We start from the raw sequence: 6000 nt of genomic DNA, 5'->3' as shown, positions 1-6000 counted from the left end.
TGCGAATTGCTGCAAGTTCAGCAAACTTCAAAATTTTAAGAAGTCAGCTTGCACGATAAAAGTTTCTGGCGTCATTCGACTTCTGCGCGTCTAATAACTTCTTTAAAAACTTAAGTTTCCTATTGTACGTTGATTTTATCCCACATATTGAGAATTAAATGTTGTTAAGCAATACAAAACTCCTATAAACATCTGCGAAGCCTGAATTTACCATTACTGCCTGCGTTTCAAGAATTACTTTTTAATAGTCTCACTTTATCATAAAAACTCAAAGAGTGGTCTCGATGCGACATCAGGAAGCAGAGGGAAAAAAAGCTATATAATTACGGTACATTGTGTTCAGATAGGCGACAATACACTCCAGTGAGATTGATTACATTTTTACTTTATAATATATGGTTTTGCTCGCGGCTTCGCCCGCGTGAAGAAGTTTTCGGGGACAAATTTTATTTTCCGAATCACTTGATATGTATTGTTATATTATGACCAAATTACACAAAATCATTATAAATTATAGCTTAGGTGTTATTTTGATGTATAACCAATATTACTGTAAAGTTTCATCTAAATCCGTTTAGTATTTTTTTGTGAAAGAGGAACAAACATACATACATCCATCCTCACAAATTTTCGTATAAATATAATATTAGTAAGATACACTTTTACCGCCTACTTGCTTATTGACTATTATATCGTCCTAAGTTCGAATCCGAGTAATACTTTGTGTAATGGGAGTGGCTTTCCTAGATTGGATGAGATTTGACATGCGGCCGGACATAATAACTATGATGCAGAATATTATAAAGGTGTCAAGTAAGTAATGTGAAAGAGATGAACCGATCATGTCACCAATAGTTACCTTTTCCTTTCCTTTTCCTTATAAAAGGTACCTTCGTAGATTGATAATAATGATTCCAATTCGAAGAACTTCACCCTTCTCCATAGCATTCGCATCTCTTCAGTTGCATAAACAAATTCTGTACATCTACTTATTTATTATTAACGAAGCAGTATTTTTATAATGTATAAACAATATCAGACCTGTGCTATATATTGTACCAGGGCTAGGACCGGAACAACTCTACTTGTCGAAGGGATTAGTGCAGTTCACCACGCTGGCCTAGGGCGGTGTGGCAGACTTCATTTAACCACAATATTCTTATACAGTACTCCTCAGGTACGCAGGTTACCTCCCGATGCTTTCCTTTATAGTTATATCAAGCGATAATTCGCAATGAATACCCACACATATACACAAATAACTTATCGTGGAACTTATTTGGTAAAAATAAGTTTAATTTGAAACTGCACGTATTAAACTTATTCTAAAATTACATATTCTGAATATGAACCGTCCTACTACGATTAAGATCAAAGTAATTAACAATAAATAATCATAAAAGTCAATACGATACCACATTAAAATTTCTATATATTACCGCCACGTATGTCGTCGCTGCGCATTATCATAATTTATTAAAAAAAATCTCACCCATTTAATCAAAATTTGACAGCTGGTCATGTTGAGTTGACTAGGCCAAAGGTTCCTAATCATGTTTTCGTAGAATACAGGTGTAAATGTTTATAAATTGAATAATGAGAATAGCGGTTCGCTCGCATAAAAATGCGTCACATTTGGGCATAAACAGTAGTCATATTTACCAAAATTTAAATACAAAGGAACCGCATTATGGTTGTCACCCCTAATTAGTAGATTTTAAATCATGTGCCTAGTAGTAAAACAGCCTACAATGTATCTACATGTTATAACTTCAAACCGTACATAACACAGCAGTCGCGAGGCGTTAAAAAGACTAGATACTAAAAGAGTTACGAAGGAAAATGATAATATTATAATTCATAATGTTTTTATTGTCAACAAACTTACGCTGAACATGAGCTTCTTAAAAATGTCTTCATAGATCCTAACCTATATTTTCGTTGCTAATCACACACGATTAATTCCGTGAAAAGTCCTAAAGCTTTATCTAACTATATTCCGAACTAGACCGTCTTGATTTCCTTTGAAAAGTCAGGCGATTAACCCTTAAAGTTTAGAAGCCGCGGTGCAAGCAGGCCAGATGACGCGCGGGGGCGGCAGATGCGCGCGCAGCTGTTGCAAGCACGCGCCTCGCACCTTTTGTACGATGCTCCCATTGCTTTTTGTTCTATTGTAATGCCATTGATACTTGATTGAGGTACTGATTGACATATTTGCACATTTTTACGTGGAATTTGGTGGTTTGAATAGCTAGATCAACGCGGGACTCGTTTGATTGACACGAAGTTGAGTTGAGTTTAGATGTGTTCATCTATTCTGTAACATAAAATTGAATAGTTTATTTTTTGTTTGAAGGCGCTAATTCGTAACTGCCGCGATGTAGAAAATTCTTTAAGTAAGTATTAGAAAGCTTTATTATCTCTAAAGGATAAACAGAGTAGAGTTTGTTTGTTTGAATGCGCAAATTGAATTGAATGCGCGAATAATCTCAGGAACTACTGTTTCGCATTAAAAAAATATTTTATTGGATAGTCCATTTATCGAGGAAGGCTATATGCTATATAATATCATGCAATGCCCAATAGGAGCGGAGCATCAATGAAAAATTTTGCAAAAACGGGAAAAATTACTTCCTTGAGCTTCCGTTGCGTGCACTGCGTAAACAGATAAAGTTACGCAGAAATCGTGTATGACGGATTTGTTCTTCTCAAAAAGGGGGAGCAGTAATGTATAAGCACCTATAGTTAATGTAGGAATGTCTGACCTACACGTTGGACCTATCTCTTCCAAGAACAAAAACTTTCCTCAACAAACCCGGCAAATTCTTAAGTTCATGTTGCACTATCTGCAGTTCACATACAAAATGACCTTCCTGGGAATCGAACCTGCAGTGTCGTGTTACGCTGGCTGCGCGTACAACGGTGGCCGCTTACTCAGCGAGACATTAGTCTAAACATCCTGAAACACATCTGGGTAGATAAGGCTTGGTGTTGGCTTACTTGGATGGTCTTGGATGTCTGATTGGGAGGTCCTGGGTTCGACTACTAGGAGGGATAAGGCATTTTTAACATGATTTTGATATTGATTTTACAAAGGCGGTCAGGTGATAAATCAGACTTTTATGGCGACCGTAAATGATCCCTAAAAAGCCCTGTACCTATTCATTATTGGAATTGCTGGGCACGGGCTTCCTCTGGGACAAAAGTAAGGTACATATCCACTAGGTCACAGTAGCCTACAGTTGGTAAACTACACAAGTCCTCGAAAAACTTAGAAGTTTTAGGTATACTAGTTTTTCATTATATTTTCCTTAATCCGTGCAGTATACATACATTGAAAAGCCCCTTATTAATTCGTTCACTGAACACCCAGAAATATTAGTCAGAGGCGTGTGGGTATGTAATGGGATTGAATCCCAAGCCTTCTCCTTGAAAGGCCGCTATTTCTCCGCTAATATTTGAAATATATATGCAAAACAAACAAACACTCATCACGCATTTATCCCCAAAGGGGTATGTAGAGGCGCAAACAGGGCACCCAGTTTTCGCCAACTGTGTTCCCTCCCATGATGTGATATGGGGCGAGCCTATCGCCATATAGGGCACAAGTTCCAGACTCCGGGCTGATACTGAGCAGAAAAAAAAACAAATATCACTTTGGTTTTGAACCCAGGACCTCGGATCACTGCCATACCGCGTATGTAGTACAACTAAGCCATCGAGTCAGTTGAAAGTGAAATATATATGTCCGCTGTAAATGATTTAATATTATAAATGTCCAAATTTGTGAAGATGTTTGTCTGTTACATGTTAATGTTTTCTAAGTCACAAAAATCTACGGTGGTAAGACTAATTGATCTAAACGACATTTTTAGCGAAATTATTGAAATTATTTGGAATAAGTGTTATATTCTACATCTTTTGAATCTAGTTTAATTTTTCTAAAAAAATTCGCTTAATCAATTACAACCGTTGAGCGAATTTAAATATTTGGCACACTGATCAAGGCTTGGAAAATAAATATGCTATTTATTTATCCTAGAAAAGTGCAAATTGTCATTTATATGGTGAAAAGGCTTTTAGAAGGATAAGGAACAAGGCCGCAAGTAAAAGTTAGTATAAAATAAATACAAGTCGAAATCAATGCGCAGCGAGTTCGAATATTACTAGGAAGGTTAGGTTCATAATTAGTTTGTGGTACTAGCGAAGGGTACTAGAGAACTTATAGTTATGTTATAGCCTTATAGGACCTTTTAAAGTTCCCCAGTTTCAAATCTACACGAGGAATATTATACCAAGTGGATATCTATATGTGCTTGTTATTTATATCTTTTACTGACACCAAAGGAGGAAAGTATTTAGTAGTTTTATTTACGCCTATATTTAATAATCAAACAAATAACGGTCTAACAAAACAAATATAATAATAGAATTATAACTAACAAACTCAAACGATTGAAAATCGTAACAATAGTTAGGTTGTAAGTTGTACACAAAAATTTCAATGGAGTGGGCATTTTTATGTTTTCCAAGAAGAGACGCTCAGCGGCCGTGCGCTACAACGAACGCAGTTTGCCGCCGCGGAAACACAATATAATCCTTATTCAATACATTTTAAGGCTCACAAACCCTTCTCAGAACAATTTGATTGTACACACCGCTTCCTTTTGTTCTAAATTGAAACAAAATTTGCAACCATCGCTCTGCGTATTGGCAAAAAATTTTGGTTCATCGAAGGTAGAAAATCCCCTTGCTTTAACTTTTATAACAATGGTTTTAAAATCGGAGCAATATTTAAATACATTGTTAGTGTTAAACAGTTAAATATATCTAGTTAGCTAGTTATCTACACATTATAATAATTTAAGAACAAACTAAATACATTTTGAATACGCGGTACCATTAAAATAAACTGAACATCAATAAAGTTAAAAAAATAACTTAGTAATACTTAAGAATATAGCTTATATTACATAATAATCAATTTAATATGTTAAATTAAAATTAGTATATCAAAAATATTTGTTACTTTCTTACATCAAAAGTAATTTTAGCAGTTTAGGGGTAGTAAATAATATATAACACCTGTAATATTTTCATCATCAACAATAAGACTCATAAGTCATTACAAAGTTTTTCTAAAATAATAATATTCATTATTACTTACCTATTACAAATGAAAACGGATGAACGAAAACATTTATATCAAACTTTATACTTACTTGAATATAAAAAACAAACTTTTTAAAATAGTTCCTTACAGCTAAAATAAAAAAAAATCATTGACGAGGGCTCAATGGCATTTTTTGTCAATTTTTGACTACACGTGGGATTTTCCTGGGTGAAATTTTAAAAAAGCCGCTGTATACAATGCAACCTTGTCTATTGCGATTTTTTTACCTGCACCCATGGGCTTACCATAGACAATTCCACGTATTGTATAAATCTATAATAGTATTTTTTTATCTACTATCATGTTATACAGTATTTGAGTGGTTAGCGGAATATTTTGTCGAATTGGCTTGAACGCAATATTTTTTTAAATATTTATACATTTTTTCAGGTTGTGTCTGGTTACATAGAGTTTATCGTTAAAAAACTTAGCATTCTAGAAGGATAAAAACAAATTAAGCGCTTCTTTAGATTTTTGTTTTTTCGGAGTTTATTTAGATAGAATTAGCTTTGTAACTTTTCGTTGAACAGTAGCAAACCCTGAGACGAAATGCAAACATGTTTCTTTATCTAGTAATAAAATCTATGTGAAAGCAAAGCTTTAAGACAGATACTTTTATTTTGGAGTTTTAACCAAAAACGTATGTGTACATCCTGCATATCCGGAAAAAAACTTTCAATCAAAGAAATAGGCAATTAATTTGTACGTGGTACTTACAGGGATGCCTTCTAAAAATAATTTTAATCAAAAAATATATAAATAATTCTATATAAGTATATTTTTGCGTGATGGTACCTAAATGTGACGACAGGGCATATTTCACCGTG

Source organism: Manduca sexta, chromosome 6 (genome assembly GCF_014839805.1).
Source record: "Manduca sexta isolate Smith_Timp_Sample1 chromosome 6, JHU_Msex_v1.0, whole genome shotgun sequence".
NCBI lineage: Eukaryota > Metazoa > Arthropoda > Insecta > Lepidoptera > Sphingidae > Manduca > Manduca sexta.
Note: the sequence above shows the minus strand (reverse complement) of the source record.